Source organism: Pongo pygmaeus, chromosome 18 (assembly GCF_028885625.2).
Source record: "Pongo pygmaeus isolate AG05252 chromosome 18, NHGRI_mPonPyg2-v2.0_pri, whole genome shotgun sequence".
In the NCBI taxonomy this organism is placed as follows: Eukaryota; Metazoa; Chordata; class Mammalia; order Primates; family Hominidae; genus Pongo; species Pongo pygmaeus.
In genome coordinates, this window is record NC_072391.2 from 84,527,559 (window position 1) to 84,538,186 (window position 10,628).

Below are 10,628 nucleotides of genomic sequence, written 5' to 3' on the forward strand. Positions count from 1 at the left end.
CCACACTGCGCATTGGCAAGGACTGGCCGGGCCTCACCCCGAGCATCAGGGCTGTCATCTTGCCCATCTCAGTGACAAAGAAGCAAAGGTGCAGAGGGGAGGAGCCTCAGCACAGCCACGTGGCCAGGGGCAGTGCAGCTAGTTCTGAACTTACAACCAGCCTCCTGAGCCCTCATTTTAACCACATCAGCCTATGGCCCCCCCACGGACACCCCGAAAATGCAGCCCAGTTAGGTCAGGCTGTGAGTCTGTGCATTGTGCTCTGGCTCAACATCCAATCAAGTCCAAACTTGTGGCTGTGGCCCAAAGAAGCCTGAATGACCCAGCTGTGCTCACCCTGCCCTGGCCACAGGGTCTCTCCCCCAGGTCCCCTGGGGACGCCCTGTACCCCTGCCACCCTCCCGCTTAACACTTACAGAACACTCACATTTTCTACAAGTATTGGGGGAACCTAATTCCCCAGATGGCACAATGGAGCTCACTCTGCCTCTGCTCAGAGAAGGACCCCAACCTCAGAGCGGGGCAGCCACAGACCTGAGCCTCAGCCCCTCCCACACCTCCGGCTGCACCTGGGCAGGTGAGGCACCCCCAGGTGCTGGACAGGCAAGTGCTGGGACTCTGGATCTAGCACTCTGAAGGAAGTGGGTGGGTCAGGGGGCTTCCAAAGGCTGTTTGAGAAGCCTGTCCCTTGGCAGGAGAGGTGTGGGCACTGGTGTCCAGTTACCCCTCCCTTGAGGGAAGCCCCTCTTCTTGGAAGGGAGGCACCTAACTTGAAAGACACTGACAGAAACGAACATGAGTTTTGTGTGGGTAGCAACGCAAATGAACCTGGTTGGGAGAAAAAACAACCCCAGAGGTTATTGTTTTTTGTTTTTGTTTTTGTTTTGAGATGGAGTCTCGTTCTTGTTACCCAGGCTGGAATGCAGTAGTGCGATCTCTGCTCATTGCAACCTCCGCCTCCCTGGTTCAAGTGATTCTCCTGCCTCGGCCTCCTGTGTAGCTGGGATTATAGGCATCCGCCACCACGCCCAGCTAATTTTTGTATTTTTAGTAGAGACAGGGTTTCACCATGTTGGCCAGGCTGGTCTTGAACTCCTGACCTCAGGTGATCTGCCTGCCTCGGCCTCCCAAAGTGCTGGGATTACAGGCATGAGCCACCGTGCCCGGCCAGAGGTTATTGTTTATTGCCCCATATAACATTAACTAGCTTTGTAGCTAATCTTATCACAGTATTCCAAAAGCCTTTCCCAATGGACTCTATAAACCCCTGTTCCTAAATGCACCTTGCCATCTTACTGTTTCCAGTCCTGCCATCATATCATCTCCCTGACCAATGAGTTAGTCCATCAGTCTCTGGCACGTTTTTATTCTCTAATTGTGTGGAGTCATGCTTTAAATTGTAATACCATACTTTAACAAATATCATCATGGATGGCTTCCTAAGGAAGGTCTACATTCAGCTGGGCTGGGACAGACGGCTTAGACACCTGAGTAGGGCGTGTATGCCAGGCAGGGGCAGGACTCCAGTCTCCACCAGCAGAGCCACACCCATGCCAATCATTCCGTTCCACTTGGCTGGTGCTGGTCGTAGTCAGCTCGAATTGCCACAACAAAATACCATGGCTTGGGTGACTTCAACAGGAATTATTTCTCATAGTTCTGGAGACTGTGAAGTCCAAGATCAAGGCGCCAGCAGATCTGGCTCCTGATGAGGGCTTTCTGCCTGACCTGCAGAAAGCTACCTTCTCCCTGTGACCTACCAGACAGACAAAGAGTAAGTGTTGGTCTCACCCTTGTGATATAAGGAAACTAATCCCATGATTAGCGTATCTTATAAGGTCCTACCCTCATAATCTCATCTAAGCCTAATCGCCTCCCAAAGGCCCCAGCTCCTAATAGCATCGCACTGGGGGTCAGGGCTTCAACGCAGGAATTTGGGGCTCATAACAGTGCCTGCATTTTGAATGTTGGATGGAAAGATAGATTCACAGGAATGGATAAGGTGGGTTATTTTTTTTTGGTTTTGGTTTTGGTTTTTGTGAGATAAAGTCTCGCTCTGTCACCCAGGCTAGAATGCAGTGGTGTGATCCCTGCTAACTGCAACATCCACCTCCCAGGTTCAAGCAATTCTCCTGCCTCAGCCTCCCGAGTAGCTGGGATTACAGGCACACACCACCATGCCTGGCTAATTATTTTGTATTTTTAGTAGAAATGAAGTTTCACCATGTTGGCCAGCCTGGTCTCGAACTCCTGACCTCAAGTGATCCACCTGCCTTGGCCTCCCAAAGTGCTGAGATTGCAGGCGAGAGCACGGTGCCAGGCCTGGATAAGGTGTTTTTAAGGAAAGGGGATGAATTTATCTGGCTTCAATGGGAGAAACCACATAGTTGGAGATTAGGCTGGAAGAATTTGTGAGGAATAAATAAATTAAAGAACCTCTAAACAGTGGAATATTCTGTATTCCAGAAGGAGTAGCTTTGTCTGTGCTGATACAGAGAAAGCTCTAAGAGATATTAAATATATTTTATAACCAACAATACTCAGGATCCGTTGTTAACATTTTTTAAAAGTATTGAAAAAATGGTACAGGTAGAATGATACTATTTATGTATTAAACTATGTAAGTACAGATGTAAACATAAATATGATTTTATACATCAGAAATTTTCTAGACAGAACAATGGAAAATTGCCCCAAACCTGGCCTGGGAAAGAACCGATGTCATTCACAACTTCCTTCTGGGAAGAAATGGGTGTTTCTATGAAATGCATTAAGTTGATTTTCAGATAAACTTCAAGTCAACCCTCGGTCAAGAATAAATGATTATTAACCAGTTATTCTTTTTTCTTGTGTCCAGGCTGAGATTTCAGAAGTGAGGGAGCCTTTTAGTCTTCATTTTATGTGGTTTCATAATCTTTTAAGTTTTGCCATTGCCAGTATCATTTTAACAAATGTATTTGAGGATCAAACACATATCACGTCCAGGTTGTGGAGAAGCTTAAATGCCATGCGAAGAATCTGAAATTATCATGCAAGGAGGAGGGTTTTCCTCCTTCCATACATGGAAGGTTTTGAGCCAGGAAATTCCTGAGCAAAAGTGTCATTGTTTACCTGGAACGAGTGACTTCCCTCCCGCCCTCCTTGCCTGCCTGTGTTCTCCTAAGCTTCTCCTAAAATGAGGTTTGGAAACTGCGGTTCTTTCAACTGAACACTCAGGATAGATTTAAACAGAAAATGACTGTGAAGAAAAATTATAAAACAGTTTGAAGTGGGCAAAAAAAAGGTTATTGGATATCATTGGAATGATTTCTCAATTAATATCAATTAATTTTATTAATTTTATTGATTCCAATAATATTCAATCAAGTATCAAAGGATTCTTCAATCAATTAATTTTGTTGATTCCAATGATATCGAATGAAGTATCAGTGGATACTTCAATCAGTTAATTGTATTGATTCCAATGATACAAATTGGAATGCTGAGAATTGTCTAGCAAGCCCTGTGGGGTCATCTGGTTCTGCAGAGCTGTACGCTGCTGGAGCAGGCTGGTCAGCCACTCTGGACATTATAGAACACAGAGAGTAACACGCATGAGTCTCACCCCTAGGAATCCAAATTACTTCTGCCCTATGGAGATACAATTAATTCACTCTGTAGAAAACTTGGTTCCAAGCATTACATCTTCAGCCCTAGAGGCATAAACTAGGTGCGTGCCTATTCAGGAATTCATTTTGGTTCTTCCTGATTTCCTCATGCCTGTGCTTCATATCCTTTGAGTCAGCTTTCATGTCTCAATCACTTATAAATGATGTATGTAAAATCTCTTAAATGTGTCCATTTTATACTTGCGTAAGAGCCTTGATTTTACCTTTTGAAATTCATATCGTTTAGCAGGCCAAACCAGACCAGAAGAAATGAGGCAATAGCTCTGTTCCACAGTTATCGTCTATGGAGAGAGGAATTCAAGATGACCAGAATTTAGGGTCTGACTAGTTTATGATCCAGCGTGTCAGGAAGCCAGTACTGGGAAAGACAGATGTGATCTGGAAACAGTTCAGGAGTCAGTTGGGCATGGAGTGGCAGGGGACTGCTCCAGATGTGGCAGAATGGGGTGGGGTGGGGTGCGGATGGAGGAAGAGCTGTGAACAAGAGAAAATCTGATTATCAGATGTGCAAATCGCTGACAGACATGTTTCTGTAATTATAGGATGCTAAGCAGGACAGACAAAAATGAAGAGGTGAGGAGCTGGATGTGGGGAAACTTGTTATTCTTGAATCTGAACAATGAGGTGTTTTCTTAAAAGATAATCAGATAAGGAAGCAAAAGAGAGATTTGCTCTGAACTGCACCCAAGGCCGTGATCGTGCAATATTTACATTAAATTCAAAAGTGAATGAAATGACAGGTCAGCCAACAGGAGAGTAGTTTTTGCCTGTTAACGCGCTGTTCTTACCCGGACAAATGGGCAGGCTGTGTTTTGAAAAATAATAATCCAGGACAGAACGGGGAAGGGGTGAGCTTTTGTGGGAAGGTCCAGTATCCGAGGATCATTTCAGTGTTAGTGGCCTCGAGAAGGAAAAGGAGGGAAGCATTCTGGATCCTTTTCCTGGCTTTGGACATGGGCTCTGCATATGGCGTCGGGGGCCAGTGAGTGCAGGACTGGCCAGGCGGGAGACATCCACCAGACCTGGTGGGCTCTTGGCTCCGTTCCCTCTGGACCTCCGTGAGATTGAAAGATTTTCCTAGATGGACAAGGGACTGAATCTTCTCCAGCTTTGCACCTCCTATGAAGACATCAGAATAATGCTTCAGACTGAAACTCCCTGCTTTTTTCTTTTAAACAATGCAACCCAATTGGTTTAAAACTCTTATACGAGGAACAGAAGTTGTGTAGCATTGTGGTTAAACAAGGAGAGCTTGAAGTCAGGGATCACATTCTTGCAATCTCTGCCTGTTGATCTTGGGTTGGCTCAACTTTCCAACCTTTGGTCTCTCATCTTGAAAGGGAGTGAACATCTCCCAGCATCGGGCCAGTGAGTGGGCTGCATGATGCCAGGCTTACCTGGAGCTCTTACTCAATGGCACTCCTGGGCTGTGTGATGCCAGGCTTACCTGGAACTCTCACTCAGTGGCACTCCTGGGCTGTGTGATGCCAGGCTTGCCTGGAGCTCTCACTCAATGGCACTCCAACACTATGGTGATCTTGATTAGTAGTAACGGTATTAAGGCAAAATGCAAAAGTTGAATGTGACTGTTGCACCAGGATACTGGGAGATTATTGATAATTATTTTTTCAAATCTGTCTTGAATTTTGTTGTTTTGTTGTCTTTTCAGTTGTAAAATAAAATAAAACTTGGATTCAACAGGAAGGGTAGGAATAATGATTTCTAGAACATTAAAATAATAACACATAATACTACACGCCAGCCATGGCTCCATTCACCTCTCACAATAAATCTACATGGCAGGGTCTCTCATGATCCCCATTTCACAGAAGGGGAAGCCACAACCCAGAAGAACAAATGAACCTGCCAGGAGGAGACAGTGAGCAATTGGAACACATGCCCAAGGGTCTGGCTCCGGGAATGGAAGGTCCCTTTGGTAAAGTACAGACCAGTAAATAGAGACAGGGTAGATGGAACACTACACAGATGGAGACCTCTGGGTCACGAACAGGCCCTTCTGCACACCAGGTCTGAATGACTGCCTCTGAGCTGATTTAGACCCCCCACACTCCACAAAGATACCCAAGAGGCCTCTGGTTCCTGCACCTCCCAACTTGCCTTAAGACCAAATCTGTTCTGGTGGCCAGAAACCAGCTCCCTCTCCCGTGGCACAGAAGAACTTCCCAACTTCCTTTATTAAGAAAAATTAAATGTCTTGTGAATATAGCGGTGCCCTGGCTGAGCTAGCGATGTGTCCACTGTGGACGCAGTGAAAGACAGATTTCACCCTGGACAGACAGCTTGTCTCCTGCCCAGGGACAGTCCGAGCCAGCCACCAGGCAGGGGACCAATTAATTCATGAAGTCAGCTTGCGAGGCCTTCGCTAGCGAAGGCAGAAACTGTGCACATGGTTTTCCATTTATTCAGGAGGCAGCGGCAATGCCCAACAAGACAAACCAGCCGATTTGGTTGAGGTCGCCATCAATAGTGAGTGCCCCCGGCGCTGTCCACGGAATGCTCACAGCCTCACAGGCTCCTGCCCCACTGGGGGCTTGGGAAGAGTTCAGCAGCGTCTGGAGGTCTGTGCATGAAGACATCCCCACAAGGCTGTGTTTAGGCACAAAAACTACACTTCTGTGTTGAGCTTCGGAACGCCTGGGCTCGGCTCAGCCAAGCTAACAGAAAGACCTTTCATTAGGCTCTCAGGAGATATTTCCAAAAAAAAAAAAAAAAAAGGAAAGGAAAGTAGAGCCTTTCAAAGAAGAAAGTTCAGTGCTCAGCAAAAAAAAATGGTTTTTTTAGAATAAAAATTTAATCAATTTTTGTGGTTTCAATAAAAGCAAAGGATTTTGTGGTTTTCCCTCAAATTTTTCACCATTTTCCATAAAAACAAAAGCCAATATTTGAAACCATTTTTCCCCCAATGAAAGTGGCAACGTTTTTGCCCAGGGACAGTTTCTTGGAGAAGTATCTTTGCAGGCTTCCAGCCTTGGGATTGCTGTGTTGGGGCCTGAGAATACGTGGGGTTATTTCGCCTGCAGCCAAGCGTGCGCCTCGGATCACAGAAATGTGCTTCAGTTGGGAAATTCCACATGATGAGAAAAGACCATTTTTCTTTCAAGAGGTATAAAAAGTAGGCCATTTTACTTTCTAGGGAGCAGGACACAAAGGTCTGAAGGCAGTCGCTGCTATGTGGGGGTTGTGTCCTCAGCAAGTCTGGTTGCAGAGAACAACAACAACAAAAAGCTCCCTTCTGATGCTCATTATAGACCCACGCATAGTATCGTCCTATTTGAGATCTCAAAGGAGCATGGTTGAACCTTCTTATTTTGCAGATGAAGAAGCTGAGGCTCACAGAGGCTGCAGGGCTGACCCTAAGACACAAAGATGATCCGCAGAGCTTCCATTCAAATCTAGGCCTCTTTGCCCACAAAGGTTTTTTTTTTCCCCCGTATCATGAGCCCTCTCTTAGTAAAGCTTGGTTTTATCAACTCTTCATTCCTGGAACAAACATCATCTACACTTTTGGCAGCAAATTTTAACATTTCTTGACTACCTAGGTCAACAACTTTCAGCCTCTTGCATTTGAACTTTAGCAAAAGATTCCAAACTGTCACAAAAATATTCCTTTCATACTGGGAGCGAGAAGGTTCCAGGAACTATTGAGGGCTCGCAATTGGTGAAGCAACCCAAGACTATCACCCTCTTCTGGATTTTTGCTTTCCTGCATTTAATGTCAAGAGCAACATTTTCCTAGTTTTACTCTTTGCTTTGGCTGCTAGGAAGCACAAAGCTAAATTTTGTCTTTAATTGCTATAGCTTTCCTCAGTCTAGTTTGTTTTGTTTTGTTTTGTTGTTGTTTTGTTTTTTTGTTTTTGCGACAGAGTCTTGCTCTTGTCACCCAGGCTGGAGTGCAATGGCGTGATCTCAGCTCACTGCAACCTCCACCTCCCAGGTTCAAGCAATTCTCCTGCCTCTGCCTCCCAAGTAGCTGGGATTACAGACGCGTGCCACCACGCTGGGCTAATTTTTGTATTTTTAGTAGAGACAGGGTTTCACCATGTTAGCCAGGCTGGTCTCAAACTCCTGACCTCATGATCCACCCGCCTCAGCCTCCCAAAATGCTGGGATTACAGGCATGAGCCACCGCACCTGGCCTCCTCAGTCTAGATGTTTTAATGTGGTTTCTGTCTTTGCCACTTTACTTTCTTCTCACTTGCCTTTTATTCTGGGTTAATGCTTTTTATGCCTTGTATTTTTAAGTAAAACATTTCCATTTTTTTCTGAAAATGGATAAAGAATAAATATGAAAAATAAATAAATATTTGTTATCTCAGATCTCAAACCAAAATAAGTGACAAAATCCCTCAATTCTAGATAGCCAAGTGCAAGGAAAACTCAAAAGTAATTACAAAAAGAACTCCCCCATGCACACACACAAAAAAAAGCTGGCAAAAGAAATCCAATATGTTCGTTAATGGCCAGTCCTTTAGAAAATCACAAAGTTGTCATCGTAAACCTCCTATCTTACTCTGGTGGTTAACCACCACACAGAGGCAGCAAAGCACATCTCTAATTCTTAACCTTGAGCCTGTGTACGCTTTATCCCTCTGCGCTCAGGATGTCAGCACTGGAAAACCCCTGAGCACCAACTCCAGCTCCACCATTTCTCAGATGAGGAGCCTAAGCCCCAGAGAGGCAAGCAACTTCTCGACAGCCACACAGCTTGGAAGCAGTGAAGCTGAGGGTTCTTTCTACGGTATCATGCCCTCCTTCTTCAATGTGCCTGATTCCACCAAACCATGTGAGACAGACTCAGGAATTTAAATCACTGACAAGAGTAGTTTTGTTTTTGTTTTTTCAGGCCAACCTAAAAGGTAAAAGGAAAAAGACTGCTTCTACTTGACTGGTCCATGACAATACCCAAACTTGTGCTTTCTCTCTCTCTCTCTCTCTGCATGTGCATGTGTGTGTGTGTGTGTGTGTGTGTATGTGTGTGTGTGTGTAAAATCTTTATAACTAAACTATAGGAAATTGTTGCTAAAACAATCTGTGACACCTTCAGTTAACTTTTTTTATTCGATAAATGCTCAACAAGAGTCTACCCAGCACCACGGAGGTGGAGAGCAGTAAACAAAACAGAGAACTGTGGGACCCCCAGGGAGCTCACAGGTCAACCCCAGGAAGCTTACGTCTGAGGAAAAAAAGCACCGTGCCCAACCGAATGTCTCCAAATAAACTCTAAACTCTGCTTGATGTGGACTGGAGAGAGAAACCCCCAGCCTCTCAATGAAACCAATTTCTTTTTTAACACAGAGAAAGGAAAGCTTGGCTTTCCATTAGCGGTTGTTTCTGTAAGGTGAATTAAAACAATGTGATCATTTAAACTTTCCCCCACGAAATATGTGGTATCAGAGGAATGTCCGTTCGCAGCCGGGAAAGCTTGGACGGGCTGCATTCGCACGTTCCACGCCCCTGGGTCTCTGCTGAATCCTGCCTTAGTGTCTGCTGAAAACTTAGCGTCAAATAAAATGGCTTCCCGGAAACCTGCGACCCACAAAGACAGGCTTGGGATCCAGAACATTAGTTTTCTGTGTGTTCGTGGAAAATGATTGATTTAAATATGCCGAGAACGTCTTAGTGGTAAAAGTGAGTGGATTTTTTTTTTAAGGAAAATTTTATTGGGAATACTTTTTTCCCCTTAGGTGTGAAATTTGGCAGGTAACTGCATTCTTTGATGGACTGTTGAAGACTCGGTTAATTAGAAATAAGATTCAGGTCCAAGGTAAACATCTTGAGCCTGCTAAGTCTTCTTAGGATGTTTGTCTGAAATGCTTCTGAAAATAGTATAGCTTTCTATAAAGAAATCTTAACCGGTGTTCATAAGTGGAGTTGACTATGTTCTAACCCAGCCCTTACCAAATTGGTATTAGATGAGGGATTAGTCTCTGATTTTATGTGAAAATCCCAAGAGGAAAAGCAGCTCCAACCACGGCTTTCATATCCATTTTTCAGAAATAAGGCCTAAAGGCTCAGCAACTGCACCTCTTTAATCAAAGCAGTGGGAGACTGTTCAACCAGCTCCCCGGTGGCTCGGTTCCGAAAATGAGGGCAGCTAATTGCCCACTGTTTGTTGACACAATCGATCGTGCAGACGGGAGACAAACAGCAAGACATCCACAGAATTTCCGTAGGTTGAGACACTCAATGCTCATCTGTGCATCACGCAGCCGGGGCCACCTCTGCTTTGGAATGGTCTCATCGGCTCTGTCCAGTTTCCCACAGTCCTTCTGTCCATCTTCCCAGTCTGTGAGGAACACACAGTGAGGGTGGCACCCCTGGATTTGGGGGAACCATGCCTCAAGCAGCCCTAGATCCTTCTGCCCTGGACACAAAGGAAGCCGCTGAGTCTTTTCGGAGCACCCTCCCAGGGCTGGGTACCAGGAAGCACGTTCCCTCCATTTTCAGAAGGATGAGGCAAGGTGCAGGAAAGCTGAGCAAATTGCTCTCCCATCCATGACCAGGTGAAACGGGGATTGAACCCAGCAGTTCTGACTTCAGAGCCCTGCACGCTCCACCCTCCAACAGTGGGTCCATTGTCCTCATAGGAACAGACTCACTGAAGCATTTATTGAACAACCAAGAGTCCTAGCCGTCATGGAGGATATGAGGAAACAAAGCCCTCAGCCCTAACCTGCTTAAAACAAGCCCAGCAAAGGCGGGATGGATATGCAAGTCAACATGCAAGTAGAAATTTTAGGAAAATAAAATGAAAGGAGCCATGGAGAAGAGGTTTCTAAAGAAAGTCCCTAGAAGAAAAGCACGACATTAAAGTAAGGAAGCAACAATTGGCAGACAACTAAAAAGAGATCACCCCCATTTCTGACTGGTAGAGGTCGTGTATCAGATGTCTTTCTCCAATAATAAACATTTTCTAATCACATAACATTTTTTAACATT